At 31.9% G+C, this 14,876-nt stretch overlaps 1 protein-coding gene across 1 annotated transcript in view; it reads right to left on the bottom strand.

The window, feature by feature from the left end:
• Positions 1-14,876, bottom strand: part of olf413 (DBH like monooxygenase olf413) — a 341,496-nt gene that overhangs the window by 132,571 nt on the left and 194,049 nt on the right. The window lies entirely within an intron of this gene.

A 14,876-nucleotide genomic window follows, 5' to 3' on the forward strand; every position in this document is an offset into this window, starting at 1 on the left:
GTTCCGAATGTCTATTCTCTTTACTCCGAATACTCATTCTAATATTCAAATTAAATAATATTTAGACTTAAGCATATCAATTTTTTAGCCTTATCATAAAACAGTTTTCCGAAACAACATACAAGCGGTTTCACAGAAATTGCTCTCTTTTGATTCTCTCGCTGTGTTATGTTGATATCTTTCGTCAACTCTCCCGGTTTCCATCTCTATTTCATTCCCTGTACTCTCTCTCTGTCGCTCTCTGAATAAATTATCACAACATATATATGTTTACTCGAAATTTGTAAATTTATATATGTTTACATTCACACATATTATTTTTATGAAACATTCATGCCCCAAACATAATATATTCTAACATATTAACATACAAACATTTATTGTTAGTTTGAGAACATGACATGTTTGCACTTAAATATATTGTATTTAAAAATTATGCCCGAAACGCATTTTGTTTATATCGGAACATATGAAAAACATATTTTTCTAGCAGTGTAGTAAAAATTTTATTTCCATTTTCTGTGCACAATTTTAAGTAAATCGGGGGAAATTTTTGATCTACGGTGGTCATATCTGTAAATCGGACGACAGATATATATGGGAGCTATATCTAAATATGAGCCGATTTCAATCCAATTCGGTGTGCACATTTATAATGTTAATTCTACTCCCTGTGCAAAATTTCGCATAAATCGGAAAAAAAAATTTGCCTCCGAGACCATAGGAGTGTAAATCGGGCGGAAGTCATATATGAGACCTATATCTGAATCTGAACCGATTTGACTGATATTTTGCAAAATTTACTAGACTCACAAAATATTCGATTGTACGAAATTGGAAGAAGATCGGTTGATAAATATGTAATTTATAACCAGATCGGTTACAAAAATATATATGGCAGCTATATCTAAATCTGAACCGATTTTTTCCAAAATCAATTGGGATCGTCTTTGAGTCGAAAAACGACCCCGTGCCAAATTTGAGGACGATCGGACTTAAACAGCGAGCTGGACTTTGCACACAAAAATACATCAACAGACAGACGGACAGACTCACCGAAAGAATTTTCTTTGTAAAAAGAACGAAAAATTTCGTTAAAAGTACGAAATTTGTCATTGTTTTACAACCAAAGAAACTTTTCATTAAAAGTACGAAATATTTCGTTCTTTTTACGAAGAATATTCTTCCAAATTTTTCGTAGTTTGTAAGAAATAACTTCATACTTTTTATGAACAAGTTTCATACTTTTTATAAAACAATTTCGTTCTTTTTATGAAAGTGTTTCCCTCTTTTTATGAAATTGTTATGGAATTTTATGAAACAATTTCGAATTTTTTATGAAAAACTTTCGTACTTTTTGTGAAAAATGTTCGAACTTTTAGAAAAAAATTTTAAAGTCCAAAAGTTTGAAAAATGTCATCACTACTTTACATCTTAAGTTTTTGAATAATTTTCAGTTTGGTTGCCTCATTCTTATTCATAACATCCTATCACCCAAATGAGAAGTAGCATAGACAAGTATTAAAAAAATTAAATAAAGAATACACTCAAGCACATTATCAAAAACAATTTTATGTTCCAAACTGAAATTTTTACAACTTCAATGAAAGTAGGAACTTTTTACGAAGAAAAGTTAATGTAGAATATTTCGTATGTTCGTAAAATGTTCTTCGTAAATTTTACTAAAATCAAAGAAAATTTTGTTGTTTTAATGAAGAATTTACGAAGAATAGTTAATGAAGAATTCTTCTTAAAATTAACGAAGAGAATTCTTTCGATGCAGACAGACGGACATCGCTAAATCGACTCCGAATTTAATTCTAAATAAGCCGATCGGTATACTAAAAGATGGGTCTATGACTTCTCGGCGTTACATAAAAATGCACAAACTTATAATATATACTTTACCACAGTAGTGGTGAAGGGTATAATTATAAATAAAAACAAACGTAATTCTGTTATGTCTGGCGGAAAAAGGCGAACGCATCAGCAAAAATAATCAGCTTATTGCTGTGCAAATGCAACTGCGAAAATAAAATTGACAATCTTTAGAAATGTAAATGGAACAACTGTACCAATAGTAAGACTTCGTTCACAATTTTACACCCATTGAATATGTCATGAACGGCATGCTCATTTCACACACAAAGAAAATTTCATTAAAATTGCCAACGAAACATTTTCATTGATATAATGAAACATTTTTTTTAATACAAAGAAAATGTTCGTTAGTAGCAGGGATCCGGAGCGGTCCATTTTTTTCGCTCCGCTCCGGAGAAAAAAAACCGCACCGCTCCACGCTCCGCTCCGAGAAAAAAAATCGCTCCGCTCCTCTTCGAGAAAATTATAGTACAAACATTGTATTATTTGTTCAATTGAGTTTTATTTTACTTAGAAAAATCGGGCGGTACATATATGGGAGCTATAGCTAAATCTGAACCGATTTCGATGATTTTTTTACACATATAGTTAGTGCTATAGAAGATTACATTTAGCCAACTTTGAGAAAGATCGGTTGATAAATAAGGGTTTTATGACCTAATTTGGCAAAATCGGGCGATACATATATATGGGACCTATATCTAAATCTGAACCGATTTCGATGAAATTTTCAGACTTAAAGGGTGAGACAGAATATTATTTTGTGCTAAATTTGACGACGATCGGTTAGTAAAAAAGTGCAACGTGACCCCATTTGTCGAAATCGGGCAATACATATATATGGGAGCTATATCTAAATTTGATCCGATTTCTTCCAAATTCGATAGCGTTCGTCCTTGTGCCCAAAAAAACTCCCTGTACCAAATTTCATAAAAATCGGTTAATACTTCCGAAAACCTGCGAACAACAAATACATGGACAGACGGACGGACGAACACAAAGAGCTAGATCGACTCAGGAGGTGATTCTGAGTCGATCGGTATATATTTTATGGGGTCTAAAATCAATATTTCTAGTAGGTACATTTTTTGGCAGATCAAACTTATTATACCCTAACCACTATGTGGTTTAGGGTACAATGACTTTAAAACAATGTGTTGAAATATTTTATTAATTTTGAAGATTTTTTCAGAAATACTAAATCCATTTTGATTTCATTAAAACGAAATTTTCATTCATGTTAGGATACACATTTTTATGTCGAATCACTTAGCTATAAGGACAACAGACTTCATTGAAAAGTTTAGAGACTTTTAGACAAGGAAAAAACTTTATTTCAGAGAAATACGTCTTCTATTCTAAGCAAAATTCGTATTCGTATTTTAAGCATGTGAAATATTTGGCCTCCCGACAATATTCTTTGCGGTGCACCATCTACTATTTACTATGTGATAGAAACCAAATTTATGAAAATGGTTGGTCCATGGACCAAACTCTGTTTGGTCCGACCATCGGACCAAATTTAAAAATTAGAAATCTTTTGGACCAATTTTGGTCCGATCGGACCAAAACGGCAACGCTGATTGGAATTGAAAGTCTATACACAGAGTAGAAGTAACTACCCTCCTAAACTTTTTTTTTTGTTTTGCAACAGACGTAGAGGAGAGCTTTTGTTATATTTGTAATGTATGTGTGTATGTTTATGTTTGCAACAACCTCCATCGAAATCAGTCCGTGGTATACCTACGAATATTCTTACTCAGATCTAGTGTTACCTAATTTCGCTTTTTTCCCCTTTATTGTAAAAATACATTTTCGAACAGCGTTTTTAAGAAATGTTCGTTCTCAAAAAAAGTAGATATAATACAAAAGAAGTCATTAGTTTTCAATGTGAGAAAAAATTAAAATAAATGTATATGCGCACATTTGTCAACCAAAATTGAAACTATCCATAATTTTAATTAAATTTTCGAGAACTAATATCATAAATAAGAGAATGCTAGGATTTAGTACAATATTAAAGCAAATATGAATGTCCTTACACTGAAAAAAAGCATGCCCGGTTCCAAAGATTTTGTCTTTACATTAACAGTTTGGGTATTAATTCCGAGCCAAAGAAGCGGAGAATACAAGTAAGGATACTTCAAAGACGCAATTCTCTTTTAAATTTGGGGGTTATGTACTTGCTTCTAGGAAGCAAATGTTAATTTTTCATTTTTTTTTTAGATTTTTTTCGTCAGTTCTTATCAAAATCCTTTAAAAACGAGTTAACGACAATTTTATTTTCCATATTAAGACTCGACTTCCAGTAGAAATTATGCTATGTTTCAAGTAAAAAGCGTCTTTAAAATAAAGTGTTGAAAAACATGTCTTATTTTTTAACGATTTTTTTTTGTAGGCAAGATGCAAAAAGGAAAAAAATTTAAAGACAATTTTATTAATTTTAAAGAATTTTTCTTAATTATTAAAGTCACGTTGACCTTACGTCAAAAATGTTATCTTTCATGTTATGATACACATTTTTAACTAAAATCACTTAATTATAAGGACATTACAACTTCATTCAAAAGTTTATTGACATTTGGACAAGGAAAAAAACATTATTTTAGAGAAATGCGTCTTCCATGTTAAGCAAAATTTGCATTCTTATTCTGAGGACATGAAATCTTTGACTTCACGACAATATTTTTTTCAGTGCAGAAAACTAAAAAATTTAATATAAATAAGATCGTTTAGTTGCATTTATTTGACGTTCATTACAAACATCTTTGTAGTAATACGGGATGAAATTGATCGAAAGTACTGTTGTTACTTTTACAACACATACTAGAGATATATTTTGACATTTGCCGTTTTTGAAAACAATTACTAAAAAAACACGTTGTGTTTTCCCCAATGTACATACGTACAAAAATACATATCGTAAATTTTAAACGTTTACTCACACTACGCTAAGTACTAGCTATATTTGAAATTACCTACACAGTGTAATTTCAAAGTTACACATTTCATTCAAATAATATTTTATTCGGAGCGGACCGGTTTTTCATTTGGAAACCGCTCCGCTCCGGATTTTAGAAATGCCGCTCCCGCTCCGGCAAAAAAAGGGCTTGCTCCGCTCCGCTCCGGATCCCTGGTTAGTAGTACGAAACGTTACGTTAATTAACTGAAAATTCGTTATTATAACGAAAAATTTGTTTCGTTAGCTGGCTTTTAACGATACATTTCGTTAACCCTAGCTTAGGCACCAATGTTTTTCTACATTATCTGCCACTATTTACATATGTAAATATTTTGTTTCCTTTGTTATTTTTAACGTCATAACCGCTTTTTTATGTTTGTTTTGCATTCTGATATTCGCTACAGAAAAAATATTGTTGTTTTTGAACATTATCTGTTCGACATTATTGAAATCGGTTCACCGTTAGATATAGCTCCCATATATATCTTTCGCCCGATATACACCCATATTACCACAGACGCCAAAGTTTTGCTCCGATCTACGTTTGCACAGAGAGTAGAATTAATATTCTTACTATGCTTGCCAAATTTGGTTGAAATCGGTTCAGATTTAGATATAGCTCCCACATATATATTTTTCGCCCGATTTATACAGATATGGCCACAGAAGCTTAAATTTTACTCCGAATTACGTGAAATTTTGCACAGGGTGTAGACTTAACATTCTTACTATGCATGCCAAATTTGGTTTAAATCGGTTCAGATTTAGATGTAGCTCCCATGTATATCTTTAGTTCGATTTATACACATATGACCACAGGGGCCAAATTTTACTCCGGTTTACATGAGAATGAAGTTGTGAATATCATATGGAAAACGACGGTGAACTATCTGAATTAGCAATTATCAATTTTTGGTTAGTAAAAACGGATTTAAATTGGATAAAAATCCTCAATGGAGCGAAAACATGAAATTTTTCGTGAATCTTGTTTTAACGGCTCTAAACCAATTACAAAAAACAAATTGAGCGTTGTAGACACTTTATCGGTGAACCTATACAATCGTTTGCTATTTCTTTTATGCCTGATGAAGGTGATAGAGGACATTCAAAAGTAAAAACCGCTTGCTATATGTGCTACCATGGTGAGAAAAAAAGGAAGCGTCCTACAAGGCGAAAATGTGGACAATGTAAAAAACCAGTCTGTGTGGAGCACAGCTGGGTGCAAACCAAATGTTACAGTTGCCCAAAATATATATTTTTTAAGTTTTTATTTCCCCTTCTTTTATTTGTATTACTTCATATGAAATTATTCAAAACAAATCAACTAAAAGTATGTTAAATCACAATATTTACTTATGTAAATAGTGGCACACTCTTAGAAAAATATGTTTTTCATATGTTCCGATATAAACAAAATGTGTTTCGGGCACAATTTTAAAACACAATATATTTAAGTGCAAACAAGGTGTGTTCCTAAACTAACACTAAATGTTTGGGACATCTATGTTAATATGTTAGAATATATTATGTTTGGGGCATGAATGTTTCATAAAAATCATATGTGTGAATGCAAACATATATAAATTTACAAATTTCGACTAAACATACATATGTTGTGATATTTTATTCAAAGCGACAGAGAGAGTATAGAGAAAGAAATAGAGATGGAAACCGGGAGAGTTGACTGGAGAGTCCACGTGGCAAACAAATGTATGTTTCTGTTAAATAATGTTATGTTTGCATGGGCTCGTGGGCGCTTCAAACTATGCTATATAAGTGTAACTTATAACGATAATTATCTACTGGTGACTATAAAAGCTACGTAGTCCAGTGGGTAGTTTGTTGGCTTACAAACTGTATAGTCCTCGGTTCGATTCTCCGTGCAGGCGAAAGGTAAAATTTAAAAAATTTATAAAAGTGAATAATTTCTTCAACATTATTTGTATTACAGAAAAAGGTGCCAAGAACTAAAATATTTCGAGGAAGTGAAAATTAGGAGTATGTTAGGGCTCAATCGTCTTTGGGAAAAATTCTTCCAAGCATATAATATTTTTGGGCTCAAAATGCTTCCAAACATATGATATGTTCACATAAAACAAACATATTAATGTTTCGGCAGTATCCAATAATATATGTGCTTCCTGCAAAATATGTTTGGAACATATGTTAAAGGCCTGTTTGGCAACCCTTAAAGTGGTCGGTCGTGTTTATATTTCTATTCTTCCAAGTGATTTTAAATCAATTGTTTTTTCATATTTTTAAACTTTATTATAGTGATTCAAAGTGTTCATTTAATCAAGTGAGTGATTACATCTTCGAATTGACTCGAGTTATTGGTTCCGGTTGATTATTTTTGTGGGAATTATCGAGGGATTCCCGCTCAAGTGTCTTTTTGTTTTGTCATTTGTTTTGATTTCTTTCCTTGGTGACTTGTTTGTTACTTTGTTTTTGTTTTGCGGACTGCATTCATCTCCATATTTGTGGACTTGGTAATTATTTTATTTTTCAAAGCATAGTTTTAGGCACTTTCTTATAATAGCGCTGTGTTTATTTGGTATTGCCTTGATTTATTTGGGCATTCGGACTCCGAGGCATACTTCTAGGCGCAAGTGGAAATACTAATATATTAACCCTTAGTTGACTTTATACTGTTATATATACACATAAATTTTTTTTCCTTTTGTTCTTCTTTTTGTTTTGTTATTATCATATCTTTCTATCTTCTCGAACATGGATTGTCTTTATGAGAAATGTGATGTCACTAATATTCATGAGCGCTCTATAACGTGTTGGCTGTGTGAGGGTCACGCTCACTTAAAGTGTGCCGGACTTAATGGTAGACATTTTGACAAGATAGTGGATCGTTCGAATGGGCTCAGATGGTCATGTTTAAAGTGCAGACAATTGGACATTGACTTTTATAAGTTTTTCATTGAGACCAAAAGGGGGTTTTCGGAATTTAACAAGGAATTCTGTAGTCTTTTGGAAAGATTTCGCAAATTTGAGAACATGTTTTTTTTTTTGAGGGTGCAGATTTTGAAGAAAAATACAAAAATGTATTGAAAAATTGCTATATTGTAAAAATATTGTTAAATTTGTACATATTATGAAAGAGCACGAAAAATTAGCCACTGAGTCCAAATTTCATAAAAATTGGATAAATATTATTGAAATGGCAAGAGTGTCAAAAATGAAATATTTACATTTGTATATAGTGCCAAAGCTAGGGTTAATAAAACGAAACTTTTTCAATTAGTGCAAAACAATTTGTTCATCAAAGTGAATCAACACACATGTGGTGTCAAACGGAGAACAGACGGTGTCAATCTGACAAATAGCGGTCGTGATCTGGGAACGTAATAATTGCGCAATACACATACACACACAAAATTGTCACCGAATTTTTTTCAATAAAATACTTAATTGATTAGGGAGCCACCGTGGTTCAATGGTTAGCATGCCCGTCTTACATACACAAGGTCGTGGGTTCGATTCCTGCTTCGACCGAACACCACAAAAATTTTTCAGCGGTGGATTATCCCATCTCAGTAATGCTGGTGACATTTATGAGGGTTTCAAAGCTTATCTAAGTGGTTTCACTTAGATTAGCCGTTCGGACTCGGCTATAAAAAGGAGGTCCCTTGTTATTGAGCTTAACATGGAATCGGGCAGCACTCAGTGATAAGAGAGAAGTTCACCAATGTGGTATCACAATGGACTGAATAGTCTATGTGAGCCTGATACATCGGGTTGCCACCTAACCTAACCTAACCTAACCTAATTGAATTTACAAACGGATTCAATTAATTTTTTAATTGACTCATTTAATTATTTCATTAATAAAAAACCAATTTTTATACCCTCCACCATAGGATGGGGTATATTAACTTTGTTATTCCGTTTGTAACACAGCGAAATATTGCTCTAAGACCCCATAAAGTATTCTGGGTCGTGGTGAAATTCTGAGTCGATCTAAGCATGTCCGTCCGTCTGTTGAAATCCCGCTAACTTCCGAACGAAACAAGCTATCGACTTGAAACTTGGCACAAGTAGTTGTTATTGATGTAGGTCGGATGGTATTGCAAATGGGCCATATCGGTCCACTTTTACGTATAGCCCCCATATAAACGGACCCCCAAATTTGGCTTGCGATTGCTCTAAGAGAAGCAAATTTCATCCCATCTGGCTGAAATTTGGTACTTCCGAATATCCGCTAACTTCCGAACGAAACAAGCTATCGACTTGAAACTTGCCACAAGTAGTTGTTATTGATGTAGGTCGGATGGTATTGCAAATGGGCCATATCGGTACACTTTTACGTATAGCCCCCATATAAACGGACCCCCAAATTTGGCTTGCGATTGCTCTAAGAGAAGCAAATTTCATCCCATCTGGCTGAAATTTGGTACATGGTGTAAGTATATGGTTTCTAACAACCGTGCAAAAATTGGTCCACATCGGACAATAATTACATATAGCCCCCATATAAACCGATCCCCAGATTTGGCTTGCGAGGCCCCTAAGAGAAGCAAATTTCATCCGATCCGGCTGAAATTTGGTACGTGATGTTAATATATGGCCTCAAACTCTCATGCAAAATTGGTCTAAATCGGTCCATAATCATATATAGGCCCCATATAAACCGATCCCCAGATTTGACCTCCAGAGCCCCTTGGAAGAGCAAAATTCGTCCCATTCGGTTGAAATTTAGTACGTGATGTTAGTATATGGTATCCAACAACCATGCAGGAATTGATTCCTATTTGCCCATAATTATATATAGCACCCATATAAACCGATCCCCAGATTTGACCTCCTGTGCCTTTTTTAGAAGCAAAATTCATCCGATCTGGTTGAAATTTGGTACGTGGTGGTAGTATATGATATTTAACAACCCTGCCAAAAGTGGTCCATATCAGTCCATAATCATATATAGCCCCCATATAAACCGATCCCGAGATTTGGTTTTGGAGCCTCTTGGAGGAGCAGATTTCATCCGAGTGAAATTTGGTACATTGTGCTACACGCAAAAAAATACTTCTTTCCTCCCAAACGAAATTTTAGACAAACAAAGTTCGTTTCTCATTTGCTTTTCGCTGTAAGGAAGTTTACTTGAAAGGATAGTATATACTTTTTGTGATAAACGTTTATTCTTTTCCAGGATGTAAAAACAATTTCATAAAGATTAACTCAAAAAAAAACATTGTTTTCTTGCTAATTGCATTTTCCCTCACATCTTTATCACATTCACGAGGTTTTTTAGTTCTTAACACCTTTTCTTGTATTTAATACCAACAATGGAGAAGAAATTATACGATTTTAAAAATTTTTAAAATTTTTTACCTTTCGCCTGGACGGAGAATCGAACCGCGGACCATGCACTTTGTAAGCCAACACACTAACCACTGAGCAATGTACCTGGTATGGTCATCAATAGATAAATATCCATATAAGTTATATTTATATAGCATAGCTTGCGGCGCCCACGAACCGAATAAACAAAGTTTATTTAACAGAAACAAACATTTATTTTGGCACCGTGGAGCAGTGGTTGCTACGTCCGACTTGCTTGCCAAGGGTCGTGGGTTCGATCCCTGCTTCGACCAAAGTTTTTGTTTTGTTTTTTGTTTTACATATATTCCAGATATGTTGGGAAGATTCCGAAAAAATGTTCAACATTACATTGTAGTATATTAAATTTTGAACTGTAAAATGTGTCTTATTAAAGACCTAAAGTCAGAAAAGAACAGTGTTTGATATAAACGAAATGGACTGTGTTGTTGTTTCAAAAATAACTTTTTTTATTGAAAAAATAAAAATTTTGTAACAAACGATTTTTTTTTTGGTGATAAAAGTTTAAAATCGAAGCAATTCAAAAAACTCTAGCAAACAAAAAACGTTTTCGGTAAACGTTTTCCAAACGTTTTTTTTTCTTTAAATTAAAATTAATTTCCTCTAGTGAGCATTTTTATTTCGTCAAATTGGTCATTCGGTCAACTCCAGCACTTTAATCAAAAGGTGGGTACCGTATTGCTGTATTTTTTCATGCCAGTTTTCTTAAAAGCAAGAGCGGTATGGCTGCTTTGAAAGATTTAACTTCAAGTTGCGAAGTGGCGTTGACATTAAGTTGCATTTTTGTTTTACCTGTCGTTTTCAGTTTGAGCCCAAGCAGAGAGGAGCACATCTGATAAACTACCTTTAATGAGCTGCATTACAATCTCTATGTAGTGGTAAATATTTCTTTTTTTATTTAAAAATATGATAAATATCCGAAAATCACAATAAATGATGATAGAGATAATGATTTATATAGTTTTTCACCCTTTTGTTGTTATTGATCGCAATTGTATGTGTTTGTTATGTTAGAAAAAAAACACAAATAACAAGAACTTAAACAATAACATAATCAATATTGAATATTTTTTAAAAATAACCAAGATTTTGGGTGCGCAAAATATATTACATTTTTGATTGCAATTTACTACCAAATTAATTAATTATTTAATTGAGTCAATCAAATAGTTGATTGATTTTTGCTTCAATTTATTGATTCAATTAAAATTGAATTTTATGTCAAAAATCAATAATTAAAAAATTAATTGATTTCGTGACAAAAGTCATTTAAATATTTAATTGAAAATCGTGTTGGTTTTCAATCAAAATGGGTGATTGATATTATCATTTTCGTGGTGGAAGACATTTCAACTAAAAAATGATTGAATCCGTGAAAAAAATTTATGTGCAGTAATAATCAGGGCTGTGGAGTCGGAGTCTGAAGATTTTGCTTGTGTCGGAGATGTAAAAATTTTGCTCGACTCCGACTCCGGATAAACTAAATTGTTTAAAACATTTCACATTTTTGTAACTAAATAAGTTTTTACGCAAATTGGTTTCCATTGCGTTCTTTATTAGATCAATGTACGGTATGAAATGCAACTTCGGTGAATGAAAAGCAACTTCCAATTACGGATATCGTTTTATGTTTCCTAGAACGTTAGACTAGAAGATGGGCTGAATCGATCCATTTTAATGCCCACCACCATACCAATTTATTTGAAATATTTCGAACAATCGATTTTAGTTTTTTAAATTTACTCGACATATGTACTATATAAATATGTCGAATATTGAAAGAAATTTTTTTCAAAAATTTATTTCAATAGAAAATTTTGTCAAAATTTCATTTCTATAGAAATTTTTTTTCCAAAATTTTATTTTTATCAAAATTTTATTTCTATAGAAGATTTTGTAAATTTTTTTTATAGAAAATTTTGTCAAAATTTTATTTCTATACCAAATTTTGCCAAAATTTTATTTCCATAGACAATTTTGTCAAAATGTTATTTCTATACAAAATTTTGTTAAACTTTTATTTCTATAGAAAATTTTGTCAAAATTTTATTTCTATAAAAATAAATTGTCAAAATTGTATTTCTATAGATATTTTGGTCAAAATTTTATTTCTACAGAAAATTTTGTCAAAATTTTATTTCTATAGCAAATTTTCTTAAAATTTGAAGTATTTGAGATTTTATCGAAATATATATCTAAATACAAGGTTGTGCAGAGTATATTATAGTCGGCCACGTCCAAATTCAGACTTTCCTTATTTGGCTTTTACTAAAAATGTGTTTCGTCCCATAACGTTAGTTTAAATTTTAAGTACATAGATTTTGTAGAAGTGTATATAATTTTGTCTAAATCGGTTCAGGTTCAAATTCATGCATATGACCAGCAAAAAAAATTGTAAGTTCTTCCAAAGGCACAACTGAAAATAGTTGAGGTCAAACGTTTCCGACAAGCGTTAGAATCCATTAAAAATTATAAAAAATTATAAAAATTATTTATTTGACAAAAAATCACAGAATTTTTTCATTTACATCCAAAACATTGAATTTGGATCACACCTAAAGAAGTGATGCAAATTCATTGCAACGACTGTTGAAATGGAGGACTTCCGTCTTATGACAAGCCCATGTTAAATTCATCGCTTCTGCGTCAATTTTGCACCACTTCCGGATCCAAAAAGAACATTTTCATTACTTTTTTTGGCGACAATTTTTTTTTTGCTGGGATGGGAATATAAACTTTATATCGCTCGCATTTACGCACTGAACGGAAAAACTTCATCAATATGACGATTTTCAGCATTAATTTGATGAAATGTTTCTTCGATTTTGAGCTTACAACGCGTTTCATCATCATAATGAAGAATTTTACATCAATTTTTCATCAAATATCCTCATCAATTCAATGAAATAGTTTCATCATCTTGAAGAAAAAGTATCACTTAATTGATGTATTCAATTTGATGTCCGATAATCTCTATATAATGAATATTCTACATCATTTCAATGAAAGGTATTCGTCAAAAGTATGTAATTTATTCATTAAAATTACATTACTTCAATGAATAAATTTCATCAATCTAATGTATATTTTACATTTAATCAATGAAACCATAACATAGAACTGAATTTTGGTTTCCGCCTTAGAAACGCCGTTCTAAATTTTACAAAATCCAATATAAATACAAATGTTTTACGTCTGTGACGAAATATTATTTTATTAAAAAACTTAAAATTATTCAAAACCTTTTCGACCATTAATATACATTTCAATATTTGGTATGTATATGATAATAAATTAAAAACTAACATAAATATAAGACACTTCAAGTGTTTCAATATAATGTTAACATAAATATATTGTAGGTTATTAGTTTTTGCTATAATTTAATTCGTTCAAAATGTTTAGTATTTTCGAAAATTTGTTTGTATGAGCCTATTTCATATCATAAAAGTACTCTTGTACAAAGATCTAAAATTGATTGGATGCCCCTGGGAATTCTAAAATAAATATAAAAAAACTTTTGAAGCAAGTATCCAGTGCTCGCTGGAAATCAGCAAAATGCATGGTCTAGATAGACGTAGTAATTATATTCACTATCTTCTGAATATAATATAAATGGTTGAATATTCTCATTTCTCTTTTCTAAAAAATTTAAATGGTTGTACTTATTAAATTTTTTCGTAACTAACATGCGTTTGATAGATCAATTTTTATCGAAAACTAACTTAATTCCAGCATCTTTAATATTTTTCCTTCTTAATCACATTATACACAGATATTAGTTTTGTTTCCCATTCGAATGTTGGTGTGGAGTCCTTATATAGTTCTCCGAAGTCCATGTTAATCTAAACGAAACATTAACATTTACATGTCGCAAAAATATTAAATTAAGGTGGACGTTTAGATTAAGTTACTTACCAACTTTGCTCCAAGACACTCTTTATACTGTGGCCAGGCTTTAAATATATCCTTAAGGCTGTCGTGTTCGTCAAATATTTGACGTTTAGTTGTGAATGCGCTGTTACATATCGTACACCTGAGTGTATAACTATTTTGGAAACCATGAAATGTTTGTAAATGCCACAAATATTTTTCTATATTATTAAAATTTCTCGAACAAATAAATCACTCCATTTGAATTTACAACACTTACAATATCTCTAATTCACAAAAATATTAAAAACAAGTTTTTCAACGTCCGATCACAATGAATGTCACTTTAAAAATGAATGTATTTATTCTTCAACCACTATTTCACACGCTGCAGACATAACGGGGTTTCCTCTATTGGCATGTCAGAGATGTGACTTTGAATTTTATGGTCGTTTTTATATTTATACGAACACTGCTATATTCCCGCTTGTTCGGCAAATAGCTATTGTCGCATTTTCCCTACCTATATAAGCACTCCCAATGTTCAGGAGGTTATTATGGTATAGAATAATGAGTTCAAAAAGTACTAAAGACCCGTTTTCTGTATGTATATAATGTACCCTTTCATTACATCCAATTCAGCACCATAAAGTAATCTGTTAAATAATCGATAGATTATATTGGGCATTACCAGTTGAGCATGAAATCGATAAGAAAGACGCTGTCTCTCTCACAGAAAATAAATGAGAGAGAAATTCAAAAATATAATCCAGGGACCATTTAATTTTGGTATCTAAAAGTAATGTAC

Source organism: Haematobia irritans, chromosome 4, assembly GCF_050003625.1.
Source record: "Haematobia irritans isolate KBUSLIRL chromosome 4, ASM5000362v1, whole genome shotgun sequence".
In the NCBI taxonomy this organism is placed as follows: Eukaryota; Metazoa; Arthropoda; class Insecta; order Diptera; family Muscidae; genus Haematobia; species Haematobia irritans.